The sequence below is a fragment of the Sphaerodactylus townsendi genome, linkage group LG13 (assembly GCF_021028975.2).
Source record: "Sphaerodactylus townsendi isolate TG3544 linkage group LG13, MPM_Stown_v2.3, whole genome shotgun sequence".
Classification (NCBI taxonomy): Eukaryota; Metazoa; Chordata; class Lepidosauria; order Squamata; family Sphaerodactylidae; genus Sphaerodactylus; species Sphaerodactylus townsendi.
In genome coordinates this window covers 51,079,070-51,103,584 of record NC_059437.1, presented here as the reverse complement: position 1 = coordinate 51,103,584, position 24,515 = coordinate 51,079,070, and the positions used below count along the sequence as shown (strand labels likewise).

The 24,515-nt window shown below is 46.5% G+C and overlaps 1 protein-coding gene across 1 annotated transcript in view; it reads left to right on the top strand.

Moving 5' to 3' along the window:
- TMEM132C (transmembrane protein 132C) overlaps nt 1-24,515 on the top strand; it is a 267,580-nt gene that overhangs the window by 166,569 nt on the left and 76,496 nt on the right.

Genomic DNA, 24,515 nt, shown 5'->3' with positions numbered 1-24,515 from the left:
CCCGATTCTCCAGATTAGAGTCCACCGCTCTTAGCCACTGTTCCATGCTGGCTCTCTTACGGCAGAAGAATGAATTAAAGGCCACTGTAAATAAAATTATCTTTTGCTGCCTCCTAATGATCAAGAGAGAGGGACCGCCACTGAAGTTGTTCCATAACTGTGGCGCCACCACTGAAAAGCCCCCCTCTCACATACCCACTAGATGAGTTTCTTGGGCTAGTTGTACAGTAAAGAAACCTGTTCCTCTGATCTTTGTTCCTGAGGCAGGCAGGCGCATATGGGAGAAGATGGTCCTTCAAACAGAAGCCTTAGAATTCTACCATTTTTTTCTAGCCTGGTCATGTTTAGGTGTGACAAAACTGCCCAATTGTCTGTCACTGGCTTCCCTTTGATTTCCGCTCTCACAGACGATGCTGCGGCATTTTCTACCACTGCAATGTGTCACTCACTTCCAGATCTTGTCACCGTGAGATGGACCTCTTCCTTTTGCATCTGACTCATGTCTGCATTCCCATCCAGGACTCTTAAGCCAATGTGGTATATTGGTTAAGAGCAGGTGGATTTTAATCTGGAGAACCGGGTTTGATCCCCCTCTCCTCCACCTGAGTGGCAGAGGCTTATCTGGTGAACCAGATGTGTTTCCGTGCTCCTACATTCCTGCTGGGTGACCTTGGGCCTGTCACAGTTCTTCAGGAATCTCTCAGCCCCATCTTCCTCACAAGGTGTCTGTTGTGGGGAGAGGAAAGGAAAGGAGCTTGTAAGCCACCTTGAGCTTCCTTGCAGGAGAGAAAGGTGGGATGTAAATCCAAACTCTTCTCTTCTTCTTAGTATACCCTGCCAGGCTGATTAGCCAGACTTCTTTGGATCGCTGATGTGGGTTAATTTTTGTATCTCCCGTAAAACACCTGCGCGGCATTAATTCCTCCGCACGGGCTCTCTTCTTAGCGGTAATCTCTGCTCCCTGCTATGTTTTTAACCTTAAAGCTGGAAGAAGCCCTGTTCATCATGGTCTCTGGCTCCGTCCCCATGGTACCACCCACAAAGGGTAACCATACTCTCCCTCCGAGCATGTGGGAATTTCTGTCATACAAAATAAGAAGGGAGAAACAGCGCAGCGATAAAATCTTGTTCAGGCAGGAAGTAGAAAGGGCACCCGAAAGTGCTTGGCGACGACACGTCCTCATAACTTTAAATCAGGCCTCGGCCCGCGTTCTCACAATCCGGGGAGGAGAGGCGAGGCAGGAAGGGAAAGCCGACTTCATCTCGATTGCCGTTCCCCATCCATCACCTGTACAATTTCATAACTGCGGGTCCTCTTTGCGATGTGTCATGCCTAGATGCTCGTAGGCAGCCTCCTTAATGCGCTGGCGGGATTTCAGCCGCAGCTCAATATCTTCAGGGCCTCGCATCCCCCAAACCGGCCTGAATAAACACAGCCGGCAGCTCATCCGTCACGGCTTTAATTTTGAAGCTTGGAGGAAATGAGTTGCCTGCGGAAGCCTCGGACGCCACTGCTGCAGCACATTCGTATCGCCACGAGCCGTGGCCGGCCTTTCCTGCGTAAGGAGCACGGTTGGGTTTGGGCGCCTGAGCTGCAGAGGTTCAGTTTCAGCTAGTGTGGAGCAACACACTTTGGTGTCTTGATGCAAACATGAGCGTCTGAGATCTGGCAAGGCGGGGCTGGCCTGGGCTATTCAGATCAGGGTAAGTTTTAAAAAAGTTCCAAAATGTAGCGGACCAAAGAAAGCCGTCGCTTTTATTTTGGAGTGCATTATCAATAAATTATGGGTTAGGTCCAAGATGGATTTTGCCGAGGTAATTGTACCTCTCTATTCTGCTTTGGTTAGACCTCACCAGAAATATTGGGTCCAGTTCTGGGCACCGCAATTCAAGAGGGATATTGACGAGCTGAAACAGGTCCAGAGGAGGAGTTGCTGAAATCTATTCTTGAAATGCCCCCAGGGGCCAGGGTGCTACAGATAATCTGAACCTCAACCACAGACTCACAATTACTGGACAGGTTTTTCAACACTGGCACAAAAATCCACAGGAAGAGGGCATCATGCATCAACAAGGTCAAGGACACAGAAAACCCATAAGGAAACACAGATTAAGGTTGGGCACGGAGACAGTTTATTGGCTCAGCGCTTTGAAGAATGTGTCCCTGCCAGTTATTAAATCTTCACTCAAAGTTTCAGGGGTCAGAATATTTAGGTTGGATCAAGGGATGTAATTGTATCTTTCTATTCTGCATTGGTTAGACCTCACCTGGAATATTGTGTACAGTTCTGGGCACTGCAATTCAAGATGAATATTGACAAACTGGAATGGGTCCAGAGGTGGGCAACCAAAATGGTCAAAGATCTGGACTCCATGCCCTACGAGGAGAGACTTAGGGAGCTGGGCATGTTTAGTTTGGTGAAGAGAAGGTTAAGAGGTGACATGATAGCCATGTTTAGACATTTGAAGGGATGCCATGTTGGTGAGGGAGCAAGCTTGTTTTCTGTTGCTCCAGAGACTAGGTCCAGGAGTAATGGGTTCAAGGGGAAGGGAAAGAGATTCCACCTAAACATCAGGAAAAACTTCCTGACAGTATGACAGTGGAATGCACTACCTTGAAGTGTGGTGGAGTCTCTTTCTTTGGAGGTTTTTAAAGAGAGGCCGGTGTGGAATCCGTGCTCACCTACAAGGAGAGACTGAGGGAGCTGGGGATGTTTAGTTTGGTGAAGAGAAGGTGAAGAGGTGACATGATAGCCATGTTTAGATATTTGAAGGGATGCCATGTTGCGGAGGGAGCACCCACCATGAGGAGGAGGGGTATGAACACTACATATATTCAGCTATGTTCAGCTAGGAGCAGCAGTGGCGTAGTGGTTAAGAGCAGATGCACTCTAATCTGGAGAACTGGGTTTGATTCCCCGCTCTGCCACTTCAGCTGTGGAGGCTTATCTGGGGAACTAGATTAGCTTGTGTACTCCAACACATGCCAGCTGGGTGACCTTGGGCTAGTCACAGTTCTTTGGAGCTCTCTCAGCCCCACCCACCTCACAGGGTGTTTATTGTGAGGGGGGGTAGGGAAAGGAGACTGTAAGCCCCTTTGAGTCTCCTTACAGGGGAGAAAGGGGGTTATAAATCCAAACTGTTCTTCTTCTACAGCAGATCGGGATGCCCTTGAGGCAGTCACAATGGCTCAGCCTAGCCTACCTCACAGGGTTACTGTGAGACTAAGAGAGAGGAGAAGTGAATCAGCTCCACCAGCCTGAGCTTCTCAGATGAAGGGTGGGATAGAAAAGCAAGAAGTCGGGGGAAAATCAGAAGAGTGGAAATGCACTGCATAATGTGCACCACTGATCTGTCGCATGCAGAGACACATTTAATGTGTTATCCGCAGTTCTTAATGCCTGGGAGGAATAGGGACAGAAAGAGCGGCAAACATTCCATTCTTCACTGGAAGAGTTCGCTGGAAAAAAAGTATTACAGTATTATATGACAGCCAGAAGGTGGAGCTCTTGGTTTACTGCACTTTGCTTGAGGGAAGGGGCTGGTTAAAAAGACACTTCCCCTGGCTGACTTCCAAAGGGCTCCCCTTAACCAAAGAAGGCTGCGCCAGTCCAGAGTGCCTCTGATGGAGACCCATTGAGCCCTTGAGAAACCCTCCTGTGCCTTCTTTAAAGGTCCACCCACCAGCAAGGAAAGCCGACTGTGTCTCTAGCCAGCAGCTCAAGAAACAGCGCAGTATGTCCATCAGAGCTGTAGGCTGCTTGTTATGGAGGAGGAGGAGGAGGAGGAGGAGAGTTGGATTTATATCCCCCCTTTTCTCTCCTGCAGGAGACTCAGGGGCTTACAATCTCCTTGCCCTTCCCCCCTCACAACAAATACCCTGTGAGGTAGGTGGGGCTGAGAGAGCTCCGAGAAGCTGTGACTAGCCCAAGGTCACCCAGCTGGCCTGTGCGGGAGTGTACAGGCTAATCTGAATTCCCCAGCTAAGCCTCCATGGCTCAGGCGGCAGAGCTGGGAATCAAACCTGGTTCCTCCAGATTAGACACACGAGCTCTTAACCTCCCACGCATGCACTGCGTGGAGGGAGGGAAGGAGGGAGGAGGAGGAGGAGGAGGAGGAGGAGGAGGAGGAGGAGGAAAAGAGCAGGAGGAGCAGGAGGATAAATTTGGATTCATTCCCCTTCCCAGTGGTGGGATTCAGCAGGTTCGTACCACTTTGGCAGAACCAGTTGTTAGAATGGTGCTTGTAAACAAGCAGTTGTTAAATGATTTGAATCCCACCACTGCCCCTTCCCTTTCTCTCCCGTAAGGAGAGTCAAAGGGGCTTACAAACTCCTTTCTCTTCGTCTCCCCTTGGCAGAAACCCTGTGAGGTAGGTGGGGCTGAGAGAGTTCTGAGAGAACTGTGACCAGCCCAAGGTCACCTGGCAAGCTTCATGCGGAGGAGCAGGGAATCAAACCCAGTTCTCCAGATCGGAGTCCGCCGCTCTTAACCAAATGCTTGAAGAAGAACAAGAAGCCACAGAAAATTTGCACACGTTTTCAGAAATATTCAGACTGCAACCGCAGTGACAGATCTCATCGAACACAGGAACATGCAAAAGAGGGGAATAAAATGCTTAATTAAACCATCAGAAGAGAATACACAAGAGGGTCTTTCAAAAGAAGTGCAGCAGGGGGTTGGGCGAGAGATTTCAACCGGCTTCATTGGGAGAGCGAGGGTTGAACCTGTGTCTCTAAAATCCTACTCAGACGCTCTCCCCCAGCAAAACCCTGTCTCTCTTGGTGTTGCAGACCACCCAGGCTCGTTTCCAGCGCAGAACTGCTGCGTTAGGATAGGAATCCTCCAGTGGCTTATTATTTTTCTCAAACGTGTCACAAAATGGTGTTCGTGCCCCTCTGGCCTCAGATTGTTGTTCCTTCAAGTCATGGATGGCCTTTCCCCTCCTGTACCGCCAATGTGCAGATTGCCGAAACAGGATACATTTACCATTGCGTGGGAGCAGTGGTGGGATCCAAAAATTTCAGTAACAGGTTCCCATGGTGGTGGGATTCAAACTGTTGTGTGTGCGTAAGCCAATGGGGCTGGGGTGAGGCCGGCACGGCAGGCGTGGCGGGCATTCCGCCGGGGCGGCATTCCGGTGCGGGATGTGGGTAGGATGCAGCCGCTGCATGTGCAGTCCTTAGTCCTGCAGGCGGGGGAAAGCAAGGTAATGCATCGCAGGCTTAGGCTGCCACGCGACGCCGGGTTCACCTCCTGCTAGACTGCTTCAAGTTCTACTAAGGCTACTGGCTGAGAGGAGGGGCATTAACTAAGGCAAAAATCACGTGGCAAAATCACCAATTAGTAACCCCCTCTGGGCACACACAAATAATTAGTAACTTACTCTCGGGAACCTGTGAGAACTTGCTGGATCTGTGTGGGGGTATATATCTGCCCCACCCCCACAAAAAGCATCTCAATACAATTATACCTGCAATGACTTAACAAGTGTGTGTGTGGGGGGGGGGGTGTTTCTGCGATTTATTAATGGATATATGCATTATCAGTCAAGGAAGGAAATATGGAACTATATATTGGACACAGGAAGGTGCCTTGTACAGAATCAGACGACTGGTCCTATTCTGTCCCGGCCCCCACCTGGTGGAATAAGCTCCCGAGTGAGATCAGGGACCCTGTGGGATTTGAATCACTTCTGCAGGGCCTGCAAGATGCAGCTTTTCTGCCGGACACTTCCTGGGGGCCTGCCAGGTTGACATTTCCCATCACTGGCTTCCTGTGGGATATTGGGATTTTTAAGTCGCCATCACGTTAGTAAATGTTGGATTTTTTAGTATTTTAGATTATTTATGACTGTTTTAACTGTGTATTGTTTTATGTTGTTGTATTGTCCCCCTGAGCCCTTTGGGGATGGGTGGGGTAGAAATGAATGAATGAATGAATGAATGAATGAATGAATGAATGAATGAATGAATGAATGAATGAATGAATGAGGCCAGTATTGTCTACTCAGGCCGGCAGCAGCTGTCTGGGGTTTCAGGCGAAGGTCCTTCCCATCACCTGCTTACCTGGTCCTTTCACCTGGAGATGCCAGGGACTGAATCTGGGACCTCGGTGCTCTACCACTGAGCCACAGCTCCTCGGAACGTGGAAGTTGATGGCAGTGGTTCCTGTTCTGATTACAGAATTAATTTTGGAGATTCTCCTCATTTCGCCAGAATTCAACTCTGCCCAGAGTAGCCTGCCCACTCCCTGTTCATCTGTAAACCAGTTGCTGAAGGAGTGGAAATTCAGAGAGTTCTAATAGTTTGATCAGAGAGACCCAGGTTTCAATTTGCACCATGCAAGGGGAAATTTGATCCCTGGCACTGTTCTCAGCCAGCATTGTATAATGGTTAGAGCAGTGATGGCGAACCTATGGCACAGGTGCCAGAGGTGGCACTCGGAGCCCTCTCTGTGGGCACGCTCACACAGAGTTCTTCATGCGGGGGGCAGAAAATCACCCCCCGACACACATCTAAGTTGGCCTGGGCCACTGAGCACAACGTGCGCGCACCGCGGTGAGCAGGGACGGCCTTGTCTGGCAGGCCTGGTGCCTGTGCTCCGGGTGGCTGCTGCCTGAGGGGGGGGGGGTGACACAGAGGAGGCAGAGATGCTAGAGAGGCACAGAGCGGTGTGCGTGGGACTTGCTGGAGATTAGAGCAGGCTGGCCCCTGCTCGAGCAGGTGGGGCAGAGGAAGAGGGAGCCAACCTTTTTTTCTAAACTAAAACCTCAGCATTCAGGTTAAATTGCCGGGTTGGCACTTTGCGATAAATAAGTGGGGCTTGGGTTGCAATTTGGGCACTCGGTCTCAAAAAGGTTCGCCATCACTGGCTTAGAGCAATGGGGTAGGACAGTGGTGGCAAACCTTTGGCACTCCAGATGTTATGGACTACAATTCCCATCAGCCCCTGCCAGCATGGCCAATTGGCCATGCTGGCGGGGCTGATGGGAATTGTAGTCCATAACATCTGGAGTGCCAAAGGTTCGCCACCATGGGAGTAGGATCTAGGAGACACAGGTTTGAGCCATTCTGCCTGGATGTTTGCTGAGTGACCTTGGGCCAGGCCGGCATACTCATTAGGGCAAAAATGGGAATACCAAAGTGATGCTCCCTTCCGGGATTATCCCATGTGCAGAACATTTCTGTCCCTAAATCTCTTCTTTGGAGGGGTGGGGACAACTTTTCCGGCCTGTCAGCCCCCAGAGCACATCGCATGCCAAAGGATTTCCACTCCATATGGAGGAGTCTATTGATTGCAACCCGCACTCGTTCAGATTTCTGGCAGGCTAATATGATTTGTCAGAATTTCTCCTCCAAGAGAAATGATTTCCCACCTCGCAAGAAGATCTTCTGTACTGCAGAAAGCCCGGCTGTTATTATTACTGGCAGCGTCTCAATCCCTTTGCAGGGGCTGCTGTATCATCCTATCAATTATGCCCAAACTGAATATCGATTCCGTGCTCTTAAAGACGTTTCAAAATGAATCAAGCACGGGAGGCACCAAGCCAGGCTCTGACGGGTGTGTGTGTGTGTGTTGCCTTGATGTTAAAGGAGGCCCTGACCTTGCGTCCTGCGTGTGGCACTCAAAAATTAGGGGGCAACCTAAAACTGCTCCCCATGGTTTCTGGAACCAGTGTGGTGTAGTGGTTAAGAGCAGGTGCACTCTAATCTGGAGAACCGGGTTTGATTCCCCGCTCTGCCACTTGAGCTGTGGAGGCTTAAGAACATAAGAACATAAGAACTAGCCTGCTGGATCAGACCAGAGTCCATCTAGTCCAGCATTCTGCTACTCGCAGTGGCCCACCAGGTGCCTTTGGGAGCTCACATGCAGGATGTGAAAGCAATGGCCTTCTGCTGCTGCTGCTCCTGAGCACCCTGGGTCTGGGTTAAGGCATTAGCAATCTCTGGAGATCAAGGAGGATCAAGATTGGTAGCCATGAGATTGACTTCTCTCTCCATAAATCTGTCCAAAGCCCTTTTAAAGCTATCCAGGTTAGTGGCCATCACCACCTCCTGTGGCAGCATATTCCCAAACACCAATCACATCGCTGCGTGCGGAAGAAGTGTTTCCTTTTATTAGTCCCTAATTCTTCCCCAGCATTTTTCAATGGAATGCCCCCTGGTTTCTAGTGTATTGTGAGAAAGAGAGAAAAATTTCTCTCTGTCAACATTTTTCTACCCCATGCATATTAATTTTATAGACTTCAATCATATCCCCTCAGAGCGTCTCCTCTCCAAACTAAAGAGTCCCAAACGCTTGCAGCCTCTCCCTCATAAGGGGAAGGTGCTCCAATCCTTCAATCATCCCTCGTTGCCCTTCTCTGCACTTTTTCTATCTCTTCGATATCCTTTTTGAGATGTGGCGCTTACCTCAGAACTGAACACAGTGTACTCCAAGTCAGCGGTTACGCACTCCACGGGCTTTATATAAGAGGCATTTAACAATCTTTGCAGTTTTATTCTCAATTCCTTTTCCTAATTATCCCCACAGCATAGAGTTTGCCTTTTTTCATCACATACCATGCATGGTGAGTTGACATTCCCATGGAACTATCAACTAAGGCGCCCCAAATCCCTTTCCCTGGTCTGTAGACTGATAGCATCTGACCCCTGCTTAGCTGCAGTATGTGAAGTTTGGATTTTTTTGCCCCTACGTGCATCACTTTACATTTCAGCCATACATTGAACTGCATTTGCCATTTTCTTAGCCCACTCCACTACCTAATTTTATCAAGGTCCTGGCTTGGAGCTCTTCGCTAATCCTTTGTGGTTCTTACCACCCTACATAATTTGGTATCATCTGCAAACTTGGCCACCACACTACCCACCCCTACTTCCAGGTCATTTATGAATAAGTTAAAGAGCACTGGTCCCAAACGGATCCTTCTGGGGACACCACTCCGACATCTCTCCATTGTGAGAACTTCCCATTTATACCCACTCCTTTGTTTCCTGTTCCTCAACCAGTTTTTTAATCCATAGGAGGACTTCCCCTCTTATTCCTTCATTGCTGAGTTTTCTCAACAGTCTCTGGTGAGGAACTTTAAAGTTTCTCCTTGGAAATCCAAGTAGACAATGTCCACTGGTTCCCCCCTTAACCACATGTCTGTTTACACCCTCAAAGAACTCTAGTAAGTTTGTAAGACAGGACTTGCCCTACAAAAGCCATGCTGACTCTTCCTCAGCAGGTCTTGCTTTTCTACATGTTTAATAATTTTATCTTTTAATGATAGATTCTACTAATTTACCAGGAACAGATGTCAAACTGACTGGCCTGTAATTTCCTCGGTCCCCCCCTAGACCCTTTCTTAAAGATTGGTGTGACATTGGCCATCTTCCAGTCTTCAGGGATGGAGCCTGATTTCAGGGATAAGTTGCATATTAAAGTGAGAAGATCAGCAATTTCATGCTTGAGCTCTTTAAGAACTCTTGGGTGAATGCAATCTGGGCCAGGGGATTTGGCAGCATTTAGTTTATCAATGGCTGCCAGAACTTCATCCTTGTCTACCACTATCTTCGCTAGTTCCTCGGATTCTCCTCCTAAGAAGCTTGGTTCAGGTGCAGGAATTTTCCTCACCTCCTCTTGGGTGAAGACAGATGCAAGGAATTCATTCAGTTTATCTGCAATCTCCCTGTCACCTTTAGCACACCTTTTGTTCCTTCGTCATCTAACAGGCCTACTGCTTCCCTAGCTGGCTTCCTACTTTTGATGTACTTGAAGAACTGTTTGTTGCTAGTCTTGATGTTCGCAGCCATGCGTTCCTCATAATCCTTTTTTGCCTCCCTTACAGCTAACTTGCTTCTCTTTTGCCACCATTTGTGTTCTCTCTGGTATTCTTCATCAGTTAAGTTGGACTTCCATTTTCTGGGGAACTAGCTTAGCTTGTGCTTGTGCTACCGCTCTTAACCACACCACTCTGGCTTATTCTGTACAGAGGGAAAAGGACAATTGAGCTCTTGGTAAACATTAGTCAACATTTTCTTCCTTGGAGGCAGCTGTAGGGCCCTCCACTGTCCCTGCTTCTGATCAATTTTCTTTTTACGGTTAGAGATTTTCCTCCCTGTTCTCAGAAAATGGCTTTTCCAACTTGACAAATGTCATTTTGCCTCCCTCCTCGAGTATAAACAGATGTTCAAAAGAGACTGCAACTTGCTCTCCGACATATTCTCGAGAGCGGCCTTTTAACTGCCCCCCCCCCCCCGTCTCCCTTGAACTCTTGTTTCTGTAGTTAAAAGTATCAAATTGCAATCAATAGAAAAAGAGAATGTCTCTCCCTCTCTCTTTCTCTCTCCCCTTTTCGTTTTTTTTGCCCCTCAATCACTCTGGCTAACTGCTATGACTGCCAGAAGAAAGCTCTTTTAGTATCCTATTTGTATGGGGAACATTTTATTAACTCCGACAGACAGCCGGGGACGGTGATTTCTTCTTCTTCTCCTGCTTCCTTTTTGTTTTCCTGGAGGAAACAGTGAAACATGACAGGTAATTTTGTAAATGAAGGCAGTCAGCAAACATCTGTTGAAGATGATAATGTCTGAGTGGCTTTGCTGTTTCCCCGAAAACTTAGTTACTTTCAGTTGAGATTAATTTTTCATTGTCCTCCAGTTAAATGGGGACTGCTTACACAGCTGCCTCCTCTACACCCTTGATAGCTTTCTAGACTTTGCCAGATAGTAAAAGTTTGGCACGAAGAAGGACATCAAACACGTCGCCATATTGGGGTGGACGGAGACATGTAAATTCCTCCGCTTAGCATGAGGGAAGCTGGATGAATTGTAAATCCCTACGCCATAGCAAGGGACATGTGCAAATGTTCTGGAGAGAGAAACAAGCATGGAATGATGTTGGTGCGAAGCGTAGTAAAAATTATATCAGAAGAAAAAATATTCCAAAGCTTACCTGGAGTTTGGGGGGAGGCGTCTTTTTCTTTGAAGCCTTCCAAGCATCACTCTGGAAGCAAAGAATGATGGAGAGAAAGGAATATCCGTCAAAGACATGGCAGCATTTTAAGGAGTTGATCAGATTAATCAGTTTGAACACTTTAGCAAATAAATATATGGATGTACAAAATAGATAGCAGTGTTCCCTGTAAGCTGCATATGATGTTGTGCAGTTTGGGCAGCCACCAGCAGGGGGAGCTCTTGCAGGTGGCTCAGCACAGTTCTCTAGTGGTTAGAAGGATTATTGGTGGGTAGGTAGCAATGTTCCTGGTGAGCCACACATCTGGAACAGCTACATAGACACTGTTGGTGCCACACAGTTCAGACGGCCTCTGATAGTGCGAGCTCCCACAGGCAGCTCAGTTTCATGCAGAGGTAGGGAACTTCTGCGCAGTTCCCTAATGTGATTAGAAGGACTATTGGTAGGTAGGTAGGTAGGTAGGTAGGTAGGTAGGTAGGTAGGTAGGTAGGTAGGTAGGTAGGTAGGTAGGTAGGTAGGTAGGTAGGTAGGTAGGTATGTTCCCTGTAAGCCGCACAGCGATGGATGGATGGATGGATGGATGGATGGATGGATGGATGGATGGATGGATGGATGGATGGATGGATGGATGGATGGATGGATGGATGGATGGATGGATGGATGGATGGATGGATGGATGGATGGATGGATGGATGGATGGATGGATGGATGGATGGATGGATGGATGGATGGATGGATGCCATTAAAATGGGGGAGGCACTGGTGTGTCCAAGTAGGGCAACTCCTATAACCGCCTGGGAAGACGGGAGGAAGTGGGGAGCCAAGCAGGAAGTGACCTCAGGCACTGTATGCAGGACTACTCAGATGATGTCTCTAGGACCAGCTGACCCATATGTGTGGCAGATCTCACCTTTTAGCAAGAGGCATACTCAGCACCCACCAGCCAATCCTCTCTGATTCTAGAACCTCAAATTCTCCTCCGGACATTCCCCAAGGTGCCTGGTGCCTTGGACACTACGGAAACAACACTCAAAGTACTGGAGATCAGTCCAGCGATCAGATCAGACCTCCTCTGAGCCAATCCACTGCCACTCTAGCTCCTACTTCACATTTTACTCCTTTACATTGATAATGAGAACAGAAGCCAATAGGCTGGGGCTGAACCTCAGGGAAGGACTGAAATTTTCAAGCCCTATTTGTAGGTGTCATGGAGTGATCTTACAACCTGTGTGGTGTAGTGGTCCAAATGTTGGACTAGGGTGTAAGAGACCCAGGCTCAAAGCCCAACTCCACCATCTGGTTTGTTGAGTGACCTGCTTGGGCCACACATATTCAGCCTAAGCTACCTGTTGTGAACATAAAATGCAGGAAAGGAGAATGACAAAAGTTGCTTTGGGGAAGGAAGGCAGCATATGAATGAAGTTAGTTAGTTAATTATTACCCTCCCCAGAATGCGAGGCTGGAAGGACCTTCTATGCTTTCCTTATGTGGTTAAAACTCCCACACAAATATGTGTGGTTAAAATCCCCCACACCTGTTGCTGGTCGGGGTCCGGGAAGGAAGAAGAGGTAGTTACAAGCAGGATTTTCTGAACACCACAATGGCCAGTTCACTTGGGAAATATAATAGATAAATGTTCTTTTCTGGCTCTGAGGAAAGGGCTGGTGTCCGCGGTGGATAAAGTACATCAGATTTCCAGTTAAGAGTGTATTTGAGGATGGAGGGACATGTTGTTTACACAATGAAGAGTGTTTAAGCCCCCCTCCTGACCTTTTAGTGAATTTAGTTTTGACATAAATGTCAAGGAATGACACGAAACAGGAGCTTTTGACAAGCCTGTCAGGGAATATATTGATAGAAATCAGCAAGGAGCTGCATTTGGTCGAGATCTGCTATTTGAAATGTTTTCCATCTGCATTTCCCATCAATGTTAGCACCTGCTTCGGCGAGTCTTTCTTTGTGGGGGGAGTAACTAGCCGCATATTGATTCTGCCCCCCTGCCCCGAGCTTTGACACTTTTATGAAAATCTCTGGACAGAGATGGAGATAACTGGAAGAAGAAGAAGAGGAAGGAGGAGGAGGAGGAGGAGGAGGAGGAGGAGGAGGAGGAGGAGGAGGAGGAGGAGGAGAAGGAGAAGAAGGAGAAGAAGAAGAAGAAGAAGAAGAAGAAGAAGAAGAAGAAGAAGAAGAAGAAGAAGAAGAAGAAGAAATGAATACATTGAAGTTGGTGGTAAAAAGTAGTCTGTGTCTGTACTTGTTTTTAAAAATCCACAAAAATCTCAAGTGAAATACTTTGTCCTTGAGTACTGTTACCTTTGTCCACCAAAATTCTATATTTGAACCAGTTTTCAAAAATGCCCAGGAAAAGGGGAATAAATTGGCCCCATCTGAAATTTATTCTCCCTGGAATCTAAAATGACGACGCTGATACGATCACACTTTGGTCACATTATGAGCCAGCGTGGTGTAGTGGTTAAGAGCAGGTGGATTCTAATTTGGAGAACCAGGTTTGATTCCCCACTCCTCTGCATGAACGGCGAACTGAAATCTGGAGAACTTAGTTTGTTTCCTGCTCCTCCACATGAAGCCTTCTGGGTGACCTTGGGCTAGTTACAGTTCTCTCAGAACTCTCTCAACCTCACCTACCCCACAAGGTGCTTCTTGTGGGGAGAGGAAGGGATTGTGTTTGTCACTTTGAGACTCCCTGAGGTACAGAAAAGTGGGCATAACTTTTCTTATTCCTCCACATCTGGAGGCGATGGATTTCCTCCTTTTTTCCAAAAAAAAGGAAATAGTAGAAGAAATAGCAACGTATGCATTACTTACTTTCCTTTCAAACCTAAACTTATTTTGCTGCATTAGTAACATAAAATACATAACTGAGTTAGCACATAAAACTGGCATGTTTATAGAATTTAAAAACATAACCCCCTCGGTTTTCTCCAAACAAGGCTGCAAATATACCTAATACCGAAAAGAGAGCCATAAACCGCGGCATCTAATGGCCAATATTAATTTTTGCCATCCGAGAAACAAATAAAATTTGACATTATACTACAAATGTTGCCGTAAAGAACAAGTATATTACCTGGTCAGAGGCTGTCTTCTGTACGGGCCTGGCAGCATATTTGGATACCAATTTTATAAAATTGAAAGCTCCAAACTCTTTAATAACGCAACCACAAATAACTTATCTTAGGCTGTTATTACCATGAGAGAAGGCGGGGTGGTATCTATCGTCAGATCCTGGAAGCTGAGCAGCGTCAATACGTGGAGGGGAGACCTCCAAGGAGGTGTATGAAAAGGAAGAAAGTGGCCACCCAACACTGCCTCTCACCAGCCTTGGAAGGCCCGTGCTGTGGTTGTCATAAGTCGGAAGCTAAACAGGGTCAATACTTGGATGGGAGACCACCAAGGAAGACTCTGCAGAGGAAGGCAATGGCAAACCACCTCTGCTTTTCACTTGTGAGAGCCAGCATGGTGAAGCGGTTAAGAGCTGGTGGATTCTAATCTGGAGGAACCGGGTTTGATTCCCCACTCCTCCACCTGAGTGGCAGAGGCTTATCTGGTGAACCAGATGTGTTTCCACACTCCTACGTTCCTGCTGGGTGACCTCAGGCTAGTCCAGGGGTCTGCAACCCACGGCTCTTTCAGCCTTATACTGTGGCTCCACGTGGCCTGGAGGTCAGAGGGTAGCGTGGGCATGTTCCTCCAGCCCTCCAGAGCAGCGCTGGAAGGAAAGGTGAGGGGCCAAACCGGAGGCGGCTCCATGTGGAGTCGCCTCTCTGGCTCAATAGATCTTCCGGGCCGTGGAAAACGGGTCCAAATGGCTCCTTGGGTGGTAAAGGTTGCCGACCCCTGGGCTAGTCCCAGTTCTCTCAGCACTCTCTCAGCCCCACCTACCTCACAAGGTGTCTGTTGTGGGGAGAGAAAGGGAAAGGAGTTTGTAAGCCTCCTTGAGTCTCCTTACAGGAGAGAAAGGTGGTGTATAAATCCAAACTCCTCCTCCTCCTCCTCCTCCTCCTCCTCCTCCTCCTCCTCCTCCTCTCCTTGCTGGGGTCTCCATAAGCAGCTGTGACTTGACAGCACTTTACACACACCATGTTGATTGTTTTGCATTTTTTTTCACACTGTATACACTGATCACAACCTTGCCTAAGGAAAAAGCCTTCCGCTCATTCTAAAAGAAAAGAAAATGTGTCTGAAATGTCACTGTTTCCCCAAATTTCTCTGCATTTCCTTTGGTGAAACTTTTTGAGACTTCTTTTTTTTGTTCCCCAACCTTCACGTGTCCAGGCACAAGCGAAAACGAGTTCCACAGCCGCATCCAAGCTATATTATAGGCAAGAAAAGTGAGATGAGGACAGCCATTCCAACTTTCCATGTTTCCCCTCCACGTTTTCAGTTTCTCTCCTAATACTGGTCGCCAGCCAAGCTTACAGAGAAAGGCTTTTCCATTTACACCTCTGATATCCTTTGGCTTGTCACAAATATTTTTGCACTTCCCAGCAAGAAGCATCAATAATTACAGACAGTTGGGTTTCCCCTCCTGTAGTATGTGTGTGTGTGTGTGTGTGTGTGTGTGTGTATATTTAAAAATAGAATGGTGAAGGAGGGGTCTGTCTAATTTTCACACTGGTTGTCCCAATTTCCTTTGCCTTCTCACGCTCTCTTGCATCCACATTTCTCTTCTGGTGTGGTGCTGATTTGGAACAAAATACTTTTGTCTCATGCAGCGTTTAACTCCTTCTGTTGCCTGGTTCTGGCCTGCGCAAGAACATCAGGAGAGCCTTGTTGGATCATAGAGTCATAGAGTTGGAAGAGACCCCAAGGGCCATCAAGTCCAACCCCCTGCAAGGCAGGAACACACAATCAAAGTGCTCCTGACATATGTTCATCCAGCCTCTGTTTAAAAACCTCCAAAGAAGGAGACTCCACCACTCACTGAGGCAGTGAACTCTACCGCCAAACAGCCCTGACAGTCAGAAAGTTCTTCCAGTGGGTCAGAGTCCAGGGGTCTTCAAACTATGGCCCTCCAGATGTTCATGGTTCCCATCAGTCCAGCCACTTGGCCTGCTGGCAGGGGCTGATGGAAATTGTAGTCCATGAACATCTGGAGGGCCATAGTTTGAAGACCCCTGGATCAGACCAGTGCTCCATCTAATCAGAGGTGGGATCCAGCAGGTTCTCACAGGTTCCCGAGAGTAGGTTACTAATTATTTGTGTGTGCCGAGAGGGGGTTACTAATTGGTGATTTTGCCATATGATTTTTGCCTTAGTTACGCCCCTCCTCTCAGCAGTAGCGCGCAGAACTTGAAGCAGTCTAGCAGGAGGGGCACCGGCGTGCGTGGCAGCCTGCGCCTGCGTGCATTTGTTTCCTGCCCAAGGACCGGCGCAGCGACTGCGTCCTTGCCACAGCCCCGTCCAGGAATGCCCCACCCCCGGAATGCCCGGCCACGCCCCCATCGTGCCCCACCCAGCCCCACTGGCGCTACGCCACAGTTTGAATCCCACCACCATGGGAACCTGTTACTAAAATTTTTGGATCCCACCACTGCATCTAATCCAGCATCCTTTTTCACGACAACCAGCTGCCCGAAAAGATCCCCAAACAGGACGTGGAAGCGAAGGACTCCTTGCATGCTGCCTTGCAACACTGGCATTGATGTTCAAAGCCTTAATGGGTTGAGGTCCACCCATCTGAAGAAGCACGTACATCATAAGAACCTGCCCGAGCACTGAAGTGAAGCCACGCGGTTCTCCTGGTGGTCCCTTTCCCTGCCGAGATGCGGGGGGGGGGGGAGGGAGTACGTGGGCAGACTTTCTCCGTGGCTGGCCCCAGACTGTGGAACAGCCTCCCCGTGGAAATTCACCGGGCACAACCCTTTATGGGTTTTGGCATCTGATGAAGATCTTTCTACTCACCCAGACCTTTGGCCTTTGGCCTTTGACCCCTTGATGCTCCCTCTGGAGGCTGTAGGTCTAGGGGTATATGTGGGTGGGTATTACGATGGTTTTACGATCGTTTTATATGATGATGTTTTTATTGTTGTTTTTAATTTTGTCAGCCACCCTGAGACCTCCATATAGGGCAGGGTATAAATTCCAAAAATAAATAAATAAACAACCCCTCTCCATATGTGTTCCCAATATTCCAACAGAGAGGTGTACAATTCTGCAGTGTTTGTCTTTTTATAAGGTTAGATCTTCGGGTTTGTAGAGAGTTATGACAGAAATTGTGTTCCTTGTGCAAACCAGACCGGGGGTGCTGCGGCTGCTGGAGAACGAACATTGTAACTGAATTGCACCTTATTTCTCGGCATACTGAAATTGAAGTAGGTCTATTTTCTCGTCTCCCACTCCTGTGATTTTAGAACCGCGTTTCCAAGGGCAAACAAAAACAATATGAAAATTGCTTTTCCGAGGAAAAGCTGGGTTGCTTGATGAGTTCCTTTTTTAAAAACAAATTCTTGCTAAATTATCTCAGCCTTCAGTACATTTCTTAGTAATGTTGTTTTCTGGATTTGGAAAAAGGGATCGGCAAGAACTTCTCTGCTGAAGGCTTAGAAAGGTGGTTTGTTTTCAGAGTGGGCTGTAATGCTGTTTGTAGATACGAGGTTGCATTCTACCAAGTCAGGTACATTTCTCGTTCTAGACCAGTGGTGGCGAACCTTTGGCACTCCAGATGTTATGGACTACAATTCCCATGAGCCCCTTCCAGCATGGCCAATTGGGTTAGGGTTAGGGTTAGGGTTGGCCATGCTGGAAGGGGCTGATGGGAATTGTAGTCCATAACATCTGGAGTGCCCAAGGTTCGCCACCACGGTTCTAGACCATTAGAGTTGGCAGCAACTCTCCAGACAAGAGAGCCAGCGTGGTTTAGTGGTTAAGAGCAGGTGTACACTAATGGGCAGAACTGGGTTTGATTTGAGCTGTGGAGATTTATCTGGTGAACCCAGATTAGCTTGTACACTCCAACACATGCCAGCTGGGTGACCTTGGGCTAGTCCAGGGGTCAATTGGCCATGCTGGCAGGGGCTGATGGGATTTGTAGTCCATGAACATCTGGAGAGCCGCAGGTTGCAGACCCCTGGGCTAGTCACAGTTCTTTGGAGCTCTCTCAGCCCCACCCACTTCACAGGGCGTTTGTTGTGGGGGGGGGAGGAGATTGTAAGCCCCTTTGACTCTCCTTACAAGAGAGAAAGGGGGGATATAAATCCAAACTCTTCAAAGCACTCCTGACAGATGGCCATCCAGCCTCTCCTTAAAAATCTCCAAGGAAGGAGGCTCTGAGGTTTTACACCGAGTGCATCCCACTGTTGAACAGCCCTTACTGTCAGGAAGTTTTTCCTGATGTTTAGTGGAATCTCTTTTCCTTCACCTTGATTTATTACTCCCTGGTCCATACCAGTCTTTGGAGCAGCAGAAACTGGCTTTGCTCCTCATCAGCATGGAAATATCCCTTCAAATGTCTAAACATGGCTATCATGTCACCTCTTAGCTTTCTCTTAATCAAACTAAACATCCCCAGCTCCCTAAGTCTCTCCTCGTGGGGCATGGATTCCAGACCTCTGACTATTTTTGTTGCCCTCCTCTGGACTTGTTCCAGTTTGTCAATATCCTTCTTGAATTGCGAGATTGCCCAGAACTGTACACACGAGATTCCAGGTGAGAGTCCTACAACCAGTACAGAACAGAGAGGGTACAATTTCATCCATGATCTTGATACCATACTCGTGTCGAGTACAGCCCAGAATCACATTTGGCTTTCTTGCATCACATATAAGTTGTTCCTTGTAATAAAGTTCTTCAACTTTTCATTTTGCTGTGCAATGAACAAACACATCAAATGTCACTTGAATCATATGTCTACCTGGTCGGTGTCACTTTCAAATGTCAAAAGTAGAAGCTACCATTAAAAGTTACATTTTTCTGGATTTGCTTAAAGAGCCCTGCATGCTTGATTAACAATGGTGTTACCAGATTGTGACAAGATGGTGAGATGCTGATTTCACCAGATAGCCAGCAAACATTTAGTGCGGAGCGCTCAAAAATTGTGGTGCCTGCACATCTGTCAGGAGTGCTGTTATTGCTCCTAGGCTGTTTTTGCTCCTAGGTTAGTTTGGCACTGGTTCCACTGTGTACCATAGCCACTTAGCAGGTATAATTTACCAGAGCAGGGCCACATATACCTTCTCTCCTGGCATCTGCTGCTAGTGTTTTAATGCTTAATTTATTTATTAGCTGGTGGGGAAGCTATTTGCTGTATTCAAATGTTGATTGTTTGTAAACTGCATCCTGAGTCATGAGGGTAGAGGTCTATTATTATTATTATTATTATTATTATTATTATTATTATTATTATTATTATTATTATTATTATTATTATTATTATTATCATCATCATCGTAATACAACCCTTACTGTCAGGAAGTTTTTCCTGATGTTTAGTGGAATCTCTTTTCATGCACCTTGGTAGTACTCCCTGGTCCATAGTCTTTGAACTTGCAGCAGAAAACAAGCTTGCTCCCTCATCAACATGATATCATTTAAAATGTCTAAGCCCATGGCTATCATGTATCTGCCTCTTAGCTTTCTCTTAATCAAACTAAACATCCCCAGCTCCCTAAGTCTCTCCTCGTGGGGCATGGATTCCAGACCTCTGACTATTTTTGTTGCCCTCCTCTGGACTTGTTCCAAGGTTGTCCATCTCTTCTTGAATTACGAGGTGCCCAGAACTGTACACACGAGATTCCAGGTGAGAGTCGACAACTGTTGCGAGAACAGAGAGGGTACAATTTCATCCCATGATCTTGATACCATACTCGTATTGATACAGCCCAGAATCACATTGGCTTTCTTGGCTGCCGCATCACATATAAGTTGTTCACTTGCTTAATAAAGTTCTTCAACTTTTTTCATTTGCTGTACAGCCAGACAAACACATCAAATGTCTGGCACTTGAATCATATGTCTACTTACAGATCGGTGTCACTTTCAAATGTCAAAAGTGAGAAAACTACCATTTAAAAGTTACATTTTCTGGATTTAGCAAGAGCCCCCGTAACGCGTTAACAATGGTGTTACCAGATTGTGACAAGATGGTGAGATGCTGATTTCACCAGATAGCCAGCAAACATTTAGTGCGGAGCGCTCAAAAATTGTGGTGCCTGCACATCTGTCAGAATTATGTTGTTAACTCCTAGGCTGTTTTTTGCTTTCTAGTTTGGTTTAACTCTAGTTCCACTGTGTACCATAGCCACTTAGCAGGTATAATTTACCAGAGCAGGGCCACATATACCTTCTCTCCTGGCATCTGCTGCTAGTGTTTTAATGCTTAATTTATTTATTTGGCACTAATTGGAAAGCTATTTGCTGTATTCAAGTGTTGATTGTTTTGTAAACTGCAGCCTGAGGTCAGCCGAGTGGGAGGCGGTCTATTATTATTATTATTATTATTATTATTATTATTATTATTATTATTATTATTATTATTATTATTATTATTATTATCATCATCATCATCATCATCATCATCATCATCATCATCATCATCATCATCATCATCATCATCATCATCATCATCATCATCATCATCATCATCATCATCATCATCATCATCAATAATAATAATAATAATAATAATAATAATAATAATAATAATAATAATAATAATAATAATAATAATAATAATAATAATAATAATAAATCTGGAAAGAAACAATGGCCAATTAGCCACTGCAGCCTGTCCCCAAATCTCGCCTCGCTCTGGCACCAAAAGTACTCTTGCTTTCCCCAGGGAAAGCGAGAAGCATGTGCGGGGAAAGAACAAGAGCATCGGGGCAAGACATGCCTCTCACCGCACTGCAAAGAGGAAGCTCGTCGGGACAAGATTTCTTGCCCTGACGCGCTTCCGGTCCCAGTGTGTGCCCCAGCGCCAGTGGATAATCGGCCAATTATTCCAAGCTGATATTCCAATGTTAGCCGTACTGACGCTGCATGGTTTCCTCATGTCTTTTATTTTTTAAAAAAATCAGATTGTGTTATTTGTTTTTAGCACCTTTGTTTTTGTCTGATGGTTTTCAGCAACTTTGCTAGATATAAATCTGGTGAGTCAGCAGGCAGGGTTTGTTTTTTTTTAAGGAAAAAAAGATCTATTTGCTTCTTTGGCATAATTCCTTTTGCTCCCGTTTGTCTCGGGGATCGGCAGAGATGGATGCAGAGCGCTGAAGCCGCAGCCATTGATGGGGGGTGTGGGATGGGGGCAGACGTCTACAGAAAATAGATACAGGATTGAATGCCAAGAGAAGTTATACCTGACACGTTCCAGAATGGAGGTGAACGGCTGAAGATGTAATTTGAGATTGGGGAAGGCAGCTGTCTGAAGACTACGGGTGCTGCTTGCCTCTTGGGGAATATAAACTGCTTGCTGCTCGCTCTGGAAGGGCACTTTGCCTGTTGCCGGACGGTTGCCAACTCCAGCCTGTGCCCACTCTAGCACAATTCCCTGCAACCTCAAGTGTGTAGAAGCAAAGAACAAGCTGACATGAAATCACGTTTCAGCTGATTTCTATAAGCTGAGAGTTCACTTTGGTGTCTTCATCTTTGTTCAATGTCTAGAACTGCCCCTGTAAAAAGATAAGAGTTGTACTCTGTCTCACAAAAAGATGCTAGTAGGGTTAAGAGCAGGTGCACTCTAATCTGGAGAACTGGGTTTAATTCCTTCTTTGCCACTTGAGCTGTGGAGGCTTATCTAGTGAACCAGATTAGCTTGTGCACTCCAACACATGCCAGCTGGGTGACCTTGGGCGAGTCACAGTTCTTCAGAGTTCTCTCAGTCCCACCCACCTCACAGGGTGTTTGCTGTGGAAGGGGAGGGGAAGGAGATTGTAAACCCCTTTGAGTGTCCTACAGGAGAAAAAGGGGGAATATAAATCCAAACTCCTCCTCCTCCTCCTCCTCCTCCTCCTCCTCCTCCTCCTCTTCTTCTTCTTCTTCTTCTTCTTCTTCTTCTTCTTCTTCTTCTTCTTCTTCTTCTTCTTCTTCTTCTTCTTCTTCTTCTTCTTCTTCTTCTTCTTCTTCTTCTTCTTCTTCTTCTTCTTCTTCTTCTTCTTCTTCTTCTTCTTCTTCTTCTTCTTCTTCTTCTTCTTCTTCTTCGTCTTCTTCTTCCAACCACTCGTTCTTGCATCTGTTGTGTAAAAATAGAGAGGAGAGATTAGGCCCAGATGTAGCAGTTGATCGTCACTGCTGGTAAGTGAACACTTTGCTCCTTTTCACACATGTACACACACATTCACACACACACAATAAATTGCTTGAAAAGTAGCAAATGGGGTACATTTCATCTCAGCATGACTAATGGATTAGTGTTGAACTCCAAACTTCAGCCAGTCATCAGAGTCTGTTTAGCATTCAAGAACGCCTTTGGGCTTTGGATGTAATTGGAGCCACTCCAAAGTCCCTGGGAGTTCTCCAAGGTTCTGAAGTTTTTGACTGAATAATGTAAAACTAGATTTATACTCCATGAGGACTGCTTTGGACTCCCTGTAAACATGGGCAAAATCTGTGTATTATCCTTTTACAGGGCCGACCGACTTAAAATCAGTACAAAACACTGCGGAAGCTTTCGAGCGCACCAGGACTTATTGCTATAAGGCTGAACAAAGATAAAAGGGTGGAAGTCAGATCTGTTAGGCCAGGGGTCTGCAACCTGCAGCTCTCCAGATGTCCATGGACTACAAATCCCATCAGCCCCTGCCAGCATGGCCAATTATCCATGCTGGCAGGGGCTGATGGGAATTGTAGTCCATGAACATCTGGAGAGCCACAGGTTGCAGACTCCTGTCTTAGGCCATGGTATGAGTGTCTGGTGAGATGGTATGAGTCCTCAGTGAGATGCCAACAGTCTGTAAGTTTAACTTAATTGCAATGGTCGAGACTTACAGCGTGTTCTCTGTGTGAACAAGACTTCCATGCTGTAACCCTACTCCACATCAGTGAAATTAAACTTTTAACTTATAGTCCGTCTCCATTCTTTCCTCTTTCACTGACATACAGAAATCATCCAAACTTCATTCAGAACCATCCTGGTTGCCAAATGAGATGCACAGATCTCTTGCAGGCTGGGAGAATCATAGAATCATAGAGTTGGAAGAGACCGCAAGAGCCATTAAGTCCAACCCCGAGCAATGCAGGAACACACAATCAAAGCACTCCTGACAGATGGCCATCCAGCCTCTGTTTAAAAACCTCCAAAGGAGGAGACTCCACCACTCTCTGAGACAGTGAACTCCACCGCCAAACAGCCCTGACAGTCAGGAAGTTTTTCCTGATATTTAGGTGGAATCTCTTTTCCTTCACCTGGAACCCATTACTCCTGGTCTAGTTTCTGGAGCAGCAGAAAACAAGCTTGCTCCCTCACCAACACGACATCCCTTCAAATATCTAAACATGGATATTATTCTCACTTCTGCTCATTCTAATATCTAAACGTGGCTATCATGCCACCTCTTAACCTTTTCTTCACCCAACTGAACATCCCCAGCTCCCTAAGTCTCTCTTTGTAGGACATGGATTCCAGATCTTTGACCATTTTGGTTGCCCTCCTCTGGACCCGTTCCAGCTTGTCAATATCCTTCTTGAATTGCGGTGCCCAGAACTGTACACAATATTCCAGGTGAGGTCTAACCAATGCAGAATAGAGAGATACAATTACATCCCGGAAATAGGAACTGTATAGTCTATTGGGGGTGTGTGTGTTGTGTTTGTGTCTGTATGTGAGTGTGTATGTGTGTCTTGCTGTCTCCTGTTGGACACTCAGTGCTTTCCCGTTGGCTTCCCAAAGAGCTGGGACCTCTCATTCCGCATCAGAACTGAAGTCATAAATAAACTGGATTTTCCTCTGGCTGACCATAATCAGACTGCTGGGGTTGTAATTAATTCTATTTTTTGAATGGTCTCTGTGTAATATTGTCAATCAGAAAAAAATAACCTGCTATTATAGTGGAATTACTCTGTATTTAGGAAAAGCCGACACACAGCTGCAGAAAAGCATGGCTTTTCTATTAATTGGATAATCCTCTTGGACAAAATGAGTTTTCTCGAAGAGGAAAATAGCAGTTCATTCTCCCATTTCCTGTCTTTGGTGTTTCTGCTGTATCTCAATGATTAGTGTTAGGGATATAAAATATATGGGGAATTCTCGATATCTGATATATTTATTTATTTATTTATCATATTTATATACCGCCCTCCCCCAAAGGCTCAAAGCGGTGTCCATCAGTCATAAAAACAATTTAAAACATATAATAATACATAAAATACTAAAACTTGCAGATGGCTTCAACCCCTCCCTCCCCCCTTTGTGTACCCACGGAGGCCAGATGTTCTTTATGGCGAAGTTGAAATCATCCCGGCTGGCCAAATGCCTGGCGGAACATGTCCGTTTTACAGGCCCTGCGGAAACTCTGTAAGTCCCGCAGGGCCCTGATCTCACCCGGAAGTCTGTTCCACCAGGTTGGGGCCAGAGCCGTAAAAGCCCTGGCCCTTGTAGAG